Genomic DNA, 16,656 nt, shown 5'->3' with positions numbered 1-16,656 from the left:
TTAGGGCAAATGCAATCGAACTATAGACGTGTGTATATTTTTGAGCAACTTCAAGAACTCCTGGGCGGAGCTTCGCAGATGTTACCATAAACTCCCCGATGATTGACTGTCAACTTCAGTTGCTGTGAATGCCGGAGTTAGTTGTGTGGTGCGGATAACCGGTACAATGAAATTGAATATGGAACTATTCAATCACATAACAAAGTTCTTATTCAGCAGTAACTCATTCACAATCATTCGGAGTACTGTATTGTTTCTGATCCTTTTTGGATTGGAAGACCTCCTTCAGAAAAGGATCTCATGTCCATGTGCTAAGGGATCGAATCTTGTCTATACCCTCTTCTTTTTCATTTCCCCTTCACTTATATTGCTGCTGGCCAGCTCACAGCTGCACTGTGGAGTATTTCGATATCTTAAGATGCTTTGGAACAGAGCAAAACAACCGGCCCCAGGAGCGGAGGCAGGAGCGGGATCAGGAGCGGAGGCAGGAGCGGGATCAGGGGCGGAGCCAGGAGCGAAGGCAGGAGCGGAGGCAGGAGCGGGATCAGGGGCGGAGCCAGGAGCGCGATCAGGAGCGGAGGCAGGAGCGGGATCAGGGGCGGAGGCAGGAGCGGGATCAGGAGCGGAGCCAGGAGCGCGAATAGGAGCGGAGCCAGGAGCGCGATCAGGAGCGGAGCCAGGAGCGCGATCAGGAGCGGAGCCAGGAGCGGGATCAGGAGCGGAGCCAGGAGCGCGAATAGGAGCGGAGCCAGGAGCGGGATCAGGGGCGGAGCCAGGAGGGGGATCAGGAGCGGAGCCAGGAGCGGAGGCAGGAGCGGGATCAGGAGCGGAGGCAGGAGCGGGATCAGGAGCGGAGGCAGGAGCGGGATCAGGAGCGGAGGCAGGAGCGGGATCAGGAGCGGAGGCAGGAGCGGGATCAGGAGCGGAGGCAGGAGCGGGATCAGGGGCGGAGGCAGGAGCGGGATCAGGAGCGGAGGCAGGAGCGGGATCAGGGGCGGAGCCAGGAGCGGGATCAGGGGCGGAGCCAGGAGCGGGATCAGGAGCGCGATCAGGAGCGAAGGCAGGAGCGGGATCAGGAGCGGAGCCAGGAGCGGAGGCAGGAGCGGGATCAGGAGCGGAGGCAGGAGCGGGATCAGGAGCGGAGGCAGGAGCGGGATCAGGGGCGGAGGCAGGAGCGGGATCAGGGGCGGAGCCAGGAGGGGGATCAGGAGCGGAGCCAGGAGCGGAGGCAGGAGCGGGATCAGGAGCGGAGGCAGGAGCGGGATCAGGAGCGGAGGCAGGAGCGGGATCAGGAGCGAAGGCAGGAGCGGGATCAGGAGCGGAGGCAGGAGCGGGATCAGGAGCGGAGGCAGGAGCGGGATCAGGGGCGGAGGCAGGAGCGGGATCAGGAGCGGAGCCAGGAGCGGGATCAGGGGCGGAGCCAGGAGCGCGATCAGGAGCGAAGGCAGGAGCGGGATCAGGAAACAATTGGAATGACAAACAATGTCGTTATGTCATTTATATGGTATTAATTTTATTGTTTAAAGTATTGACTCCTCCAGTAATTTGGATCAGCATATTGTTTTTAGACGGTGATTACTATACCTGTGCTAGGATAATGAAAGATGACAAGGCATCGAATAAAACATGCGCTGAATTCAGTTGCGATGGAACTCCCGCTAATGTTTTATCTGGACAACAACATTATTGTGATACATCGCGGGTGAGTCATGTCTTTAAATGTTCTAAAGAGTAACTGATATGAAAAATATAAAAACAGCAACTTCCATTTCCACAGCATCGGTAACGGAGAAAAGCACCTCAATCGTTTCACAATTGGAGATCAGGCCCTACTGGGGTATCAGGGTATCCTGCAGATACTGTCGGTCATCAGGGGATCAAGAGACCTGGAATGGCTCTAGTGTAGGGCAAAGGTGGTCGGGGGCGGGTGGGGAACCGGGGGCTAGTCCGGGAGATGGTCGCGGGGTTGGGGGTCAACCGGGGGTGGGGGGGGGGGGCGGGTGGTTGGGGTTGTAGTTGGTGGGGAGAGTGCTCGGGGTATCAGGAGGGCGGGTGGGTGGTTGGGGTATAGTTGGTGGGGAGAGTGCTCGGGGTATCAGGAGGGTGGGTGGGTGGTTCAGGTATAGTTGGGGGGGAGAGTGCTCGGGGTATCAGGAGGGTGGGTGGGTGGTTGGGGTATAGTTGGTGGGGAGAGTGCTTGGGGTATCAGGAGGGTGGGAGGGTGGTTGGGGGTTGTTGGATGAGCGTGGGGCAGTAGTCGCGGGTTTCAGTGAGGTATTAGGGGCAGGGGTGAGGCGTATGGTCAGTGCCATAGTTACCAGGAGTTAGAAATGGGCTTAATCCTTTTAACTTTTCCTGGGTAACTGTTCAGCAAAGACAGTCAGTACTATCGAAAGTCTCCAATTTAAATCGGAGTCGCAGTGGTTCCCAGAGCAGAGTAATTGCCCATTGGAAGCTTGAAATTCCCGGGGGCAATTGCCGTGTGATCCTTGAGTGGGACTTCTGGGAGCCCCCAGCACATCTTCTGGGGTACTTCCCAAGTACAAACCCTGGAGATCGGAAGTTCTGAGTTGTTGACGGCAATACAGGCATTTGAAGCAAGAATTTTGAAATTGGTGCCTGGAGAGAGGGTGGAGGTCAGCACAGAGAAGGGACGTTAGAGAATGGGAGTCAATGCAAGAGGGGGCATGGGTGGCAATTATTGATCAGGAGATTTTTTTGGTCTGAGGAGATCAGCGATGAAGAAAAATTGTGGCTGGAGGTGACAGAGACATGAATGTGAGTTTCAGAGGCAGTGAGAATGAGAGAGGGAAAGAGATGGATAATATTTCAGATGAGAAAGTGGAACACTTGGAGGTGTGAGATATAAATAATTAACCAGGGCATAGAGTTTGCATAACATTAAATTGAGTCTGAGGGAGTAACCAGACAGTGAAATGGAATTGGAATAACACATTGCTGTGTATGAAAAAATACTTGAACAACAACTGCATTTCAGAGGTGCTGATTGGATTGAAACAATTTGTGGTATCTTGGGAGTTGTGATAAAGGTCTATATGAGTGCAAATTTTATGGTAGGTCATAGAGCATCCAATGCAGAATAAACAGGATTACACAAGATTACTTAGGATATATGGCACAGAAACAGGCCATTCGGCCCAACCAGTCCATACTGGTGTTTATGCTTCACTGGAGCTTCCTCCCATCTTTTTCATCTGAATCTAATGTGGTAACCCTCTATTCCCTTCTCTCTCAAATGCCTGTCTAGCTTCCCCTGAAATACATCCATACTATTCACTTTACTTCCACATTCTCACAACTCTTTAAGTAAAGAAGTTTCTTCTGAATTTCCCATTGGATTTCTTGGTGACTATTTGATATTGATGACCTCTGGTTATCTTCTCCCCAACTAAAGGAATAATTCTCTCTGTATCCACTCTACCAGAACCTCTCATAATTTTAAATATCTTTATAAAGTCAGCCCTCAGCTTTCTTTTCTCAAACAAAAAGATACCCAACCTATTAATCCTTTCCTGATATGCATACACATGCAGATAAAGCAGAAGGTAGCTTGGTTGATCACCACAGTGCAGGAGTCAGGAATGTGCCAGACCTGCACCATGTACAGCAACACCAAGAGTGCCTCACACCTGATGGCCAGGCTCTTACCTGCAATGGAGAGGGAGCGTCCCTCCCACATGCCCAGTTTTCTTTTCACTGTAGCCACTCGCTCCTTCCAGTTTTTAATACATGCTCTGGTCCCTCCGAACCATATCCCCAGGACTTTCAGGCAGTCTGACCTGATGGTGTAGGGGATAAAGGATCAGATACCCAGTTCCCAAAGAGCATGACCTCGTTCTTGCCACAAGTTACCTTGGCTCCTGAGGTCAGTTCAAACTGGTTGCAGATGCCGATCAGTCTGCACACCGACAGTAGATCCGAGCAGATGATGGTGATATCGTCCATGTACAGGGAGGCTTTGACCTGAGTGCCTCCACTGCCTGTGATCATCACTCCTCTTATGCCCGGATCCTTCCTGATGGACTCAGCAAAGTGTTCTATGCAACATTTATTTTTCAACTTCTCTCCTAATCTCTTCAGATAGCTCTCCTCTGCTCTCTGTCTAGTTAATGTTTGCCTCTTTCCTAACCCTCAATTTTTCCCTTATGTCTCTATTCATCCAAGGAGTCCCACTGGTGTTTAGTTTGCTCTCTTGTTTTAGGGGAATTTCCTGCACACTGTTGAACATCATTTTAAATGTTTCCTGTTATTGTTCTGCATTGTTTTTTGCTAATATTGTTGCACATTTTCTAAAGTTCTATTCTCAGTCCCTCAAGATCAACATTTTTCGAACCTATAAGCTTGCCTTTCATGCAGGAAGTCGCTCCTCAAAACACAGAATTTTATTGGTGCAGAAAGAGGCCATTCAGCCCATCATGTCTGCACCGGCTCTCCAAATGAGCATTATGGCCTAGTGCCATTGCCCTGCCTTTTCCCCGTAACCCTGCACATTGTTTCTATTCAAATAATCATCTAATGTCCTCTTGAATGCCTCGTTTGAACCTGCCTCCACCACACTCCAGGTAGTGCATTCCAGATCTGAACCTCTTGCTGTGACACAGACTAGTAAATGTATAGAATGGAAGAGTTCTGATAAAGACTTGATGTTAAAATGATCTTCTTATCTCTTCACCCATTCTTTAACAGTTAATTGGTGCCTGTTTAATTTCCATATTCCTTCTCATACTGCTACTCCTCCACCTCTTTCATCATTACAAGGACATGAAAATATGTTATTCCAACTATGAATATAGTTACATGCGTAGAAATAAAGCAGATGAACTATTTATGAAGACACTGGAAAACAAAGCTGAAGAAGGGGCAAAAATAGAGTTTAACACGATGGAAGAATTACATTCCTTCCTTAACCATGTATCTGAGACTCAACAAAGTAATACTGGAGCTGAAATGACCAATGAGGTAAGTGTAATGCAAAGTTAAATGACTAGCTAGTGAAATGATCTTGACAAACTGTGAACATAGAACTAACGTGATGAATAAGTCAACCAGCAAAATGGTTTATAATATTGTGTGGCTTTGCACCCCAGCACATTGTGGGAGTGAGTATCCAGAAATCACATATTGCTAACCTTTGATTTTTCCAAACAATAATTTTAATGATCAGAAAGGTGTGAGTTTCAGATGTGGAATATTTCATTGCGCTGCTGGCATGAACCACGAGAGTTGGAGCCGGAAAGTCCCGGCCACTGAATTACAACTCTCCAAATGGGGTAGCCCAGTCATGGCCGCCAACAAAGCAACACTCACAAGCAGTGAGCTGCTGCTCTCTCGATCCCAGTATGAGGAACATCATTCCCTTATTTTACCAGGGTATTGCTGTCCCCATAGTGTGGGGCTATTTTGGTGAAAGGATGAAATCAGATACTAAATGGGTGCTGTGCTTGCAAGACATGCCTGTTTGAGAAGTTGGATTTAGCACATATTTGTGGTGCTAATTGTTAATTATCATGATTTGAACTGGTATTATGGTGTTAGAACAGCACCACCTGCAGACTGAGAACTCAAGCACAGTTTAGAAGGAATTTTCAAGGAGCAGTATATGTGGATTCCACATAACCACTGCCACTGGAGATGTGGATTGACACACAGAGGAACATGTTTCAAGATGGCTTAAGGACTGAGTAAGAGGGTGCCCAGGTTCTCAGGTATGACACTGAATGCCCTGTTAGGGGAGGTCCTTAGGATATACTTGTGTATCCTGTACCTGAGGGTAGTTATTCACCTCATCTTCAGGTCCATCCTATTCCTCTCTACAACAGCTGGCGTTGCTCTGTCTGGGTCTATGCTGTCCACCCATTCCTCCTACAGACCATGGGGTCCCCTAACAGAATGCCAATGACTGAGTGCTCCCTTACGCCAGGTGACTCCAAAAAGCTGTCCAGTGATACAGAGTAGCACAGTGCACACTCATTGTAGATGAAGTCTTCAGAAAGTTTTCAGAATAAATGTTGATAAAATGCTGGTGCTAACTTGACAAAGTGTCCCAGGAAATTTTCTGATGTGTTTCAAAAGTCTCCTTCTAGACTCCAGCAGCAACTGAACAGTAGAAAGTGTCTAGCAGCCTCCCATCTCGTGAGACGATGGTTTGTATCTTGGTGGTCAACTCTGTGCTAAACATCACCTGGTGTAACTCAGGAACCCCACTCTGGCATGGCAGACTCTGCCCACTTGCTGCAGATGAATACAGTGGGCTGAGAAGGTGCAGGATTCACTGGCCTATGTTTTCACTGCACTCTATTCTCTGCCACCTGAGCTTTCCATTTCACCTTGCTCTTCCAATGTCCCTCCAATCGTTCAGCCTCCAGAGGCCATGGCCGTCTGTGAAAGTTTCACTGTCCGCCATCTTCATATCTCCTTGCAGTTTCCTTGTAGTGGAAGCTTGGACATTTAACAGGTCGTGGCCAAGTGGCCCATTCACTGACAGAGATCTTTCTTTATATGACCGTCATCCAACCGATGAACATGATTGAGACAGCACAGCTTTTGTTGACTTAGTAATGAGTGGAAGCTCATGGAATGAGCACGCTCTAAGCCTTCTGAGTTGGTGACCTTGTCCTGCCAAGAGATGTTGAGGGAACGTCTGAGACATGGAAGGCAGAAACTGTTCAGCCTTTTCTCCTGTCTAGCATCTGTTGTCCAGGTCTCATTTCTCCAGAGGAGTACACTGAGGATGTAGGCTTAGTAAACTCACAGTTTGGTGCTCTCCATCAGGCTGCTGTTGTACCACATGCCCTTACTCAGTTTGGGCATAACAGATGCAGGTTTAGTGCATGTTTAGTGTAAGATGCCTTTTTGGGAAAGGAATTGATGTTTGCAATAGGACAGGCTACCTGGAGGGACATTAAGGGGCAGATTGGCACTTAAATTGCCTGCTTGTGTTCATTAAGGGGGCTGAATGGCATTTTGATGGATTGACCTAATGCCCTCTCCTAACAGCAACCAGCTGATTGGGAGTAAAAAATGTCATTGCTGAGGTTGCATTCTGGTGCTGATTTAACTGGGACAACCTTTATGTCACTCCAGTCCTACATGAATGTGGTTTGATACATTGCTGCTACTCAATTGAATCTAACTGACAAAGAATAACAGGGATCTGCAAACATATTGCCTAAAGAATGCAGCCCAACACCATCCTCTCAGGGCAAATAGCGATGCACAATATTGCCAACCTTGCCTGCGATACCCGCATCCTGAGAATGAATGGGAAAAAAGATCTGGTTTGGCATTCTTTTAAATCCCCCGATCCAAGACAAGAACATTCAGCAGCAGTTGGACAGTGAAGTTCCCCATCTCAAGTGCCTCCTGATTGGGATCAAGGCCTGAAAATGCTGCTTAGTGAGAGAATAGAAACCAAATGTCACCATGTAACTTCAGCCGGGGTCGAGTTCTAAGGAGGCTGTCGGTCCTCCTGAATTTCAGAGACCCCACATGTGAAATGCACATGCAAAATTACACCAGTGAAACTCATCCAATTCATTTTTGAGGCTCCACTCTAGGTGCACAGCTTCACTAATGTAAGTGTGGGGTAACAATACTATTGCCCTGCTTGTATTCAAGCTCTCGCTGTGATTGAGGTTTTGCCTCTGAATGGACATTTAAAAAATCATTCCCCTCATTGTCTTATTTAGACATCACTTGTACAGTCTCTCTCACTCATTCAGGCTGCAGACTGCCTTTTTGTACAGTAACAAAAGAATCTTGCATTATCATAGCAAACTTCAAGTGCAGGAAGGCACCTGATAGCGCCTGCCAACAGATGTGTGTGGGTAATGGGCAGCATATAATGAAAATGGTTTGAGGGAAGGATTGAGGATATTTTTACTAAGTGAAGGAGGTGAGAGGGTGTAGGTTACTCAATGCGGAATTCTATAGGGCTTCATGCCATGCTTATTAAATCAGTGGCACAGTATGGGCATGTCTAATATTAATATATGCCCACAAAGGATACTGACCCAGGGCACTTTTGCTGCATCACCAGCATTCTAGGCTGCACTTTTCATATGACAACTAGGATTAGATATGACTTGATTTGAGTGACAATGATCATTAAAGCTTGCACTTACAGGTTTTGCTTTTCTCCCACCAGGTGCAGTCAGGACCTTCAGCAACTCCAAAGTTGTCCACAGCAACTTCAAATTTAAAGGACGTCCAATTCTGTTCGGAGAAAATGTGACTGGTCACAAAGGGCCAATGATCTAAAGCAAAGACACCAATCTGTAATTCAGCATCATTTATTGAACGTTTTAAATTGTAATTGTAATTAAATTCAGTTAATGCAGATGCCAAATTGTATCATGATGTAAAATTTAAGGGTAAATGTTCCACTGCTGCCTTCTCTGATTTTGGGGGTGCACAATTTAACAAAAGACACTTGTGTCGTGTGTACTGTGATGGAAAATGTGTGCCCTTAATTCATTCATTTGCTCCATTGCAGATACTGTCCTCTGATATCAAACACTTGCACCATTATAGAAAATATACACTTAAATCATGTGTACCCCCACCTCCCCTTGTACAAAATTGATCTCAAGTTACCTGCTTTTCTCCTTATAGAAAACATATTTCTAAGTCAATAGAGTGGCACTCTGGAGTTGGTGAAAATGGGAATTCGGTGCAGAGGAGGAAGGAGATCCTCAGTAATTGAAACCAGGAACAGTCAATATATAAATAATCAGAGAAACTAATTAGATGTGAAGGAAATTTTAAGCGACACAATGAGGCAGCTGAGACCCTTACCTACAATTCCTGTGGTGTGAGGCCCTGGGTAACCGCCCGTGAAGGAAGTGCCTCCAGTTGCAGGAACTCGAGTTTGAGGAGTGGCTGGAGTCAGTGCAGGGAATATGGGAGGCTGGGAATTTCCTGGAGCAGACGTTCCCACAAGTGGTAACTCCACAGCTACAGAGTGTTCAGAAGAATAATAAGTCGATGGCCATCTAACAGAGTAAGAAGAGACAAACAGTGCAGGTGTCCTCCAGGTCGAAAACATTTCCAAAAAAAGCAATGGCGGTGCTGAATACCTGTGAGGGTGACAGAACCTCAGGAAAGTTAAGTCTAGACCACACACATGGAACTGTGAGGCAAATGACTACATGGGGAGAAGAGCAAAGTTTAGAAATACAATGATCATATGGACCCAATAGGGGGACAGACAGGCATTTCTGCAGTGAAAGTAGTGTGCTGTGGAGATGGTGATGTAGTGGTAATGTTATTGGACCAGAAATCCAGGCTAATACTCTGGGGACATGGGTTCAAATCCAACCGCGGCAGCTCGTGAATTTATTAAAATCTGGAATTGAAAGCTAGCCTCAGTAATGGTGACCATGACAACTATCATCAACTGTTGTAAACACCCATCTGGTGCACTAATCCCCTTTGGGGAAGGAAATCTGACATCTTTCCCTGGTCTGCCCTACATGTGACTCCAGGTACACAGCAATATGCTTGATTCTCAAATGCCCTCTGAAATGGCTCAGTAAGTCACTCAGTTCATAGACCATTGTGGATGGGCTGGAAATGCTGGCCCTACCAGTGACCCCCACATTCCATCAAAGAAAAAATAGGACAGAAGAAGGGTTCACTCTCAGTAATATATGCATAAAATAGTTGCGGACCAAGAATAGAGCTCTGTGGTACTCCACACTTAATACTCATATATCGGAACAAGTTGAATCAAAACATGTAACAGAGCATCACTTCCCTTCTTGAGTTCTCTGCCTGAAGGCAAGGCCTTGGTAATTGTTCACTGAACCACAGCTAATTTCTCTAATCCTTTAATATTGTAGTTTAGAAAATAAAATAGAATACTTTATTAAGATCCACAAAAACTGTTACTATGTTTTATTTCTATGTAACCTACATCGATCCCCTGTCAAACATGTCAACAATTGCCAGGTCAGTGAGGTTGTCTGAAACCAAACTGATTTGATTTCAACAAGATTTTGACATGAGAAAAAGGAATATAGTCTATTATAAACAATGTGGTTCTAGCAATTTTGAAAAACTTGACAGTATTGAAATTGGATGAGAATTGTTTGGTAAAGATGTCAGCATTTTTATAATTTTTGAAGTTTTCATATATTAATTGTTTTTTGCCAGTTGAAAATAAGAGCTTAAAGATATGAGTAAGAGGAGTGACAGTATTTGAGATAATCTTTTTCAACAGATTATTGCTTATTTTGTCATGACCAGCAGAATTACTTGTCTTGAGTGAATTAACAATTTTCATTATTTTGCTTCAGTCAGTATCAGTTAAAAATAATGTATCAGTACATGAATCAGTAAGAGAATATTTATGTTTTAAAAGTCTGTGGTATTTTGATTTTTCATGTCAAATATTTATGAAATAACTACTAAAAGTATCAACAATATCTTTATGATTGTCTATTTGTATACTGTATTTCTGATGTAATTGAACCTGTTTCGACTTGTTCAATACATCATTCAGGGCTTTCTATGTTTCTGACATATTACCTTTGGCTTTTTCGAATTTACTTGATAAATATCATTCTTTTGAAACTGATATTTTTTGTGAGCTTGGTCTTGGTTGTTTATACTTTTCCATATTAGATGATATTGGGTCATGCAGGCTTAATCTGTAGAGTTTATTTCTTGTCTAAGTTGATCTTAATATTGCTATGGTACTCATGGTTTCCTAATTCTCTTAACAAAGCTACTCCGCCTTACATTTGGGATATCACAATCAAGACAATAATAAGGCTTCTGAGAACAAGATTATGGTCATTTTCTATATCATTGCATAACATTACATCATCCCAATTCTCAGCAGATAATTCTATATTCAGTTTGCATATGTTTCCTTTAGTTTGTGTTAACCTATTTTGATTTTTTTTAAGTGTTTATGTATCTTATTCTTTTTTGAGTAATTTATTGTGACAATTGGAAGATGATCAGAAATATCTGAACATAACATTCCAGGAATGTCATGTTTTCCTTTTAGTGCCAGAAGAAATATTATCTATCAAAGTTAATGTCTCAAGATTTGTTGATAAATGGGAAGAGAGAACTTGAATACAGTACATTGAGAAACCGGTGACTAGTTCCATATTCAGTCAAAATATTGATATGAACTTCTCCCATTAAGTATGCTTCTTTTAGTTTGAATTGATAACTTATCAAATAAGCATTCAAATTCATCAAAAAATAATTCAAGGTTACTATTGTGGCTGCCAAAATATCATATTTCATACCAACAGCAGCATCGTTGTACTCTGCATGATCAATTTCTGCCATTTATAACTATCTCCTATCAGAAATTCCTATAGTTTGCATCTTGCCAATCCAAAAACTGCGCTAGTGTATAAATCACTCAGAGACGCTGGTCCAAATGTGTGGAAGTCATAACACCATCAGTTATCAAAGCTGAGAGATGAACAGGTAGCTCAGCAATCTGGATGTGAGCTGGTTTTGTCAATTCGCTCTGAATTGGCATGTCTATGTTAATGTGGCGATTGTATTCAATGGATGTCTATGGTGGTACAATGTTTGAAAGCTCAGGCAACCAGCGGGCTGGCGCTGATAAAAAAAATAAATCGGTGTTAATTCTCAGTAGCGTTTATGTGATATCAATGAATTTGATACATGGACTTGATAGCTGTGACAAAAAAGCAGTACACTGCTGTAAAGGATATCAGGGGAGTGCTGCCGTACAGAGGCATTGAGTGCCCAATTCCCATGTGGATCCAATGAGTTCTGGGTCAGCTTGATGCTACTCTTCAGCTTTGGAGTTGCTGCCTGCATGACAGGTGCAATCGAGCATTACTCATACACAAGAGAGGGTTTTAGCATGGTTTACCACTGCACCACAAAACGGAGGCTTTCAGAGCTTAGATTATTTCATGGGTGTTGAGATGAAATATGAAAGTATTAGGCCAAAGTGTTATGGAAGCGACCAGGGTCTCAGCCACCTGCTGGAATGCCGATGAGAGCTCCGCGTCGTGTCTTAGGGAAGGCCCACTGTACCATCAACCACTCAGGCATCTGACAGGTCAGTTAGCGGGCCTTTCCCTAGGACAGAGGACCCATGGGGTGGAAAACCTGCCCGCCAAGAGCTGCCAACCAATCAGAGGTTGGAAACTCTTTGGAGCTCAACACCCTCCACCACTCTGGCTGCAGTGTGCACTACCTACCAGATGCATCACTGCAACTTGCCACAGCTCCCTCAGCAGTAGCTCTCAAGCTGCTATCATTTCAAGGGACAAGTGCAACAGATAAATGGGAGCCTCATCACCACCAGCTTCCTCTCCAAGCAGTACACTGTCCTGATTTGGGCACATGTTGCCATTCCTTTATCGTCACGGGGTCAAAACACAGCAACTCCTCATGTGAAAGCTCAGTGGCAGAAACTTCTCCACATGGGCTGAAGAGCTTCAAAAAGAAGGCCCAGCAAAACCTCTCAAGGCCAAACAGGGGCCGGCAATAAAGGTCAGCCTTTTCAGTCGCACTCATATTGTGAAAGTTAATATAGAAGTAAACATTGGTACTTGAAAAGGTCAGAACGATGCTCCCCTTTCATCATAAAAACCTAGTTTGATGCCACTAATGTCCACCCCATCTTTTACTTATCAAAATAAGCCTATGTTTGTTCATATCAAAAAATGTATCTTCAATAATAAAAATGGAAAACATTGGAAATACTCAGTAGGTCTGGCAGCATTTGCAGAGAGAAAAACTGAGTGAATACTTCAGTTCAGGACTGGCATCTGGTCACAAGTGTATCTTGAGGCCCTCCTGGTACCAGAATGAATAAAGGAAGGTGCATAAACACATACACCAATAAGACTGATTAGTTCATCAGATGATGAAAAAAATTAAAGATTTTTCAACAACACATCTGAAAATATAGAAAGTGGTTAAATGTTCTGTATAAAAGAAGAGAAAAGGCAGAGCTTGCATTTATACAGTGTCTTTTGGGACACCAGGATCTCCCAAATCTTTATAGTCAATGAAGTATTTTTGAAGTGTAGGGAATACAGCAGCAATCTCCCAGAAATGCGAATAAGATGATGACCAGACAATACATCTGAAAAAGAAGGTAAAACAAGCTGAGATGTGAAGCTGTCTACACACAATCTAGTATTACTAGTGTCTGACAATAGGAATGTGCTAATGTGCTAATTCATTGAAATATAACCAAATATAATCCTAATCTGCTGTTTACATTAAGCTTTGCTGAATTGGTGTGTTCAATATTAAATTTGTCAGCCTAAAGTTTTACTCACTTAGTTATATCCCTCCTCAGTTGGAATTACGGGAAAGTTTATATTGATCTTAGGTTTTATTTACAGTCATAATTCTTGGTTTTTTTCAAGCTCCATAGAGTTCAGTATCAACTATAGAAACAGAAACCAGCAGAGAAACAGTCTGCAGTATCAAGTCAATTCCTGACAACAGATTATGGTTTGCAACATTCTTCATTTATAGAGCAAATAAACGCACTGAAAAATTAAACATTATCAAAGCGTGTTCTCTTTCCAAAGGGATTTGGAGGCACTCAGTGGGTAGCCCTCCTACATCTGAGCCAAAGGCCCTGGATGGTTGTTATGGTGGATGATTATACTATTTGCTTTCCAAAGAAAAATTATTGATTGGGGATATTCATGGAGATATGAACTTGGATGAAGTTAATTGATAAAGTGACTTATTAAACAGAGTTGTTATTATGGAAATTATTCCATGTTAACCTATTGAAGGGGTAGATTTTATACTGGGTAACGATCTGACAATTTTGAGAGTATTAGCATCCCCGAGAGTTTTATGAGAGAGCTAGTTGAACTGAAGGAAACTGAGATTTTGCAGGCAGGTCATCCTGAATTGTTTCCAGATTGTGTGTTAACTTGGCTTCAGCTTTCTAAGGCTAGACAGGATGAAGCAGAATCAATTGAGCGCAAGGCTTATTCAGCTCTGTTGTTAAATGGGACTTTCTTTTGGAAATTTTAATGAAGTGAAAAAACCCTGAAAATAGTGAGGCTTAATTATTTAGCTGAGCCTCCTTGACTGAAGCCAAACAGGCAAATCCTGGTTTGCAGGGATTGTCTTGGATGGTGTATCCTAAGGAAGAATCAGAAAGTGTCCCTGGATATTATTAGCTAAAACATTACATATTAATGAGGAAGTGGAGACACCCTCAGAGAACAGCAGATGAGGAGTGAATAGCTGTCTGTGAGAAATGGATGTTTTTATTAAATTTTTGAGGAATATTGTGTTATCTGTGGAAAAGGCTGTGTGTGTGTGTGTGTGTGTGTGTGTGTGTAGGATTTAATTAAACTGGGCAGAGATTAATAGGAGTCAGATTGTCGGTGGGTTTAAAACATGAAAAGGATAGAGGTGTTAGGTTTGAGGTACCAGTGAATAGGTTAAATCTAACATTTGCATTTTTAGATAAGTTGATTGTTTGTTTGAATATCAAAGAGAAATCAGGGATGCCAAGAATCATGTTGCAGGAGTTCCATCGGTAAACAGCAGTGGAGATACTATATTTTATTGACCTGAAAGCAAAGACAAGATGGGGACATAAAAGATCTTATATTTGGAAGAACTTGAGTTTCAAAGAGCTGTGAAAACAATGGAGCCTGAGGTGAAAGGGGGAAAAGGGTATTTTAGAGTTACTGTGGGGAGCTTAGAGTAGCTATAGCTGGAGCTGCTATTGAGCTGGAGCTGAGTTGGGAGATTTTAGCTCTACGCTGGGAGAGGATGCAGTTTTAATCAACCATCCAGTCAAGCCAGAAAAGCCTTGGGTTGCAAAAAGCAGTTTTATTCTGAAGCTTGGTTTTCCACAGCAGAGTGGAAGAGAGTTACAGGTCATGTGGTATGCCTTTACTAAAGCTACAGCAATGGACGAATATTACTGTGTTTCTTGTATATAAGGGAGTATTGCTTGGAAGGTGTTTACTTGTGGCTCTAACCAAATAGAGTCTTTTTGGGGGAATGTGTTGTAAGATTAAGTTTAACTGTGTGACAGTAATCTTGTGTGCTTAAGTTTTCTTTTATTCTTGCTAATAAGCATTTTACTTTAAATTATTTAAATTCCTATAGTGTTACTGGGCCTCTTACTGCTAAGGTACATCTCCTTCTTGTTTTCAGAATACAAAAAATAGCTTTGGCCCCTAGGCTAAGTTTCCCTTTGGTTTACGCAGCAATTAACATCGGCTGTGGTCATAACAAATCTGGGAGCTCTTTGTGGGATTATTGAAATTCCTTGATTGGGTTGGAGTTTGTGAATCCTAGGGATCCAAGTATAAGAAGAACGCTGAACTCGGGACTTTTGTGTTGTGCAGTTGTAAAGAGGCTGGACTGCAAAATGGCTTTGGCAATTGCTACGCCTTTTCTTGGAATGGAAAATGTATCTGCTGAGTATTTTAAATCTCTGACTAAAACTCAGTCGAATGAATTAGCAAGAGGTAAATGCGGAATTCCGCAAGGCTGATATGGTTAAAGTATTTACCCAGCAGTGAAAGTTGGAGGAAAGGTTATCGGAAACTGGCTTGGCACAGCTTTCAGCTGCAGCTGAAGAAACTTGAACTTGAACAAGAAATGGAACTGAAAAGAATTGAAATGGAAGAAAGAGGAAAAAGGAATAAATGAGAAGAAAACTCCAGCTAGAAAGAAAGGAGAAAGAAGGAGAAAAGACAAAACTGGAAATAGAAAAATGACAGATTAAAAGAAATAGAAATTAAAAAAAGCTTCAATGGGAAAAGGAGGAGCAGGAAAAGGAAAAGAAAAGATTACAAGAGATAGAAATGTGAAAGCACGAACTTGACCTTCAGAAAGAGAGAGGTCAGCAATTGAGGAAAGAGAGAGGGAAAGAGATAGGGAGCTTCAGAGAGAGAAAGGAGCCAGGCGGGGTGAATTGTCTAAAGTGAAACTTAAAATAAAGGAACAAAGGAGAGATAGTGATCCAGATGGTGACTCTGATTCCTTTGAGGAATTTGATTCAACTAAAAATCTTTGCTTAGTGCCTAAAGTTTCAGAGGGTGCAGTTGAAAGGTATTTTACCTCATTTGAAAAGATAGCTATGAAATTGAATTGGCCAAAAACTGCTTGGACTATCATGTGACTGAGTGTTTTTTCAGGTACAGCAATGAACGTGTATGCAAGCTTATCAGAGGAGCAGTCTGCAGATTACGAGACAGTAAAGAAGGCAATATTAAATGCTTATGAGCTTCTCCCTGAAGCTTATCAGTTGAAGTTTAGAACTTTAAGTAAAGGACCCCCATCAGACTTATGTGGAGTTTGCAAGAGAAAAATAAATTATCTGGGATCAATGGTTCAGGCCATTAAAATTGGACAAGACTTTTGAAAATACAAGAGAGGTTATGATTATGGAAGAATTTATAAATAGCCTTCCAGTAAACATCAAGACTTACTTAGATGAAAGACAAAGCAAAAGATCAGGGAAGCTGCAGTTTTAGCAAATGCGATATGATATTTCACACAAACAGTTGAGCACAGGAAAAGGGTCATATGGAAATCAGCAATGAAGTTGGAGGTTTAGAAAACCCAGTGATGGTAAAAACGTTAGCAATAAGGACCAAGCTGAGGCACACCAGTCTATTAAAG

At 43.0% G+C, this 16,656-nt stretch overlaps 1 long non-coding RNA gene across 1 annotated transcript; it reads left to right on the top strand.

Moving 5' to 3' along the window:
- Positions 1–70: 70 nt before the first annotated feature.
- LOC144695328 (uncharacterized) lies at positions 71–4,975 on the top strand. The gene is made up of 3 exons (XR_013579930.1): positions 71–161; positions 1,569–1,702; positions 4,708–4,975. It is a non-coding gene; the product is annotated as an uncharacterized LOC144695328 (long non-coding RNA).
- Positions 4,976–16,656: the final 11,681 nt, after the last annotated feature.

Source organism: Cetorhinus maximus, chromosome 21, assembly GCF_964194155.1.
Source record: "Cetorhinus maximus chromosome 21, sCetMax3.hap1.1, whole genome shotgun sequence".
Taxonomy (NCBI): Eukaryota; Metazoa; Chordata; class Chondrichthyes; order Lamniformes; family Cetorhinidae; genus Cetorhinus; species Cetorhinus maximus.
This window is presented reverse-complemented; position numbering and strand designations above follow the sequence as displayed.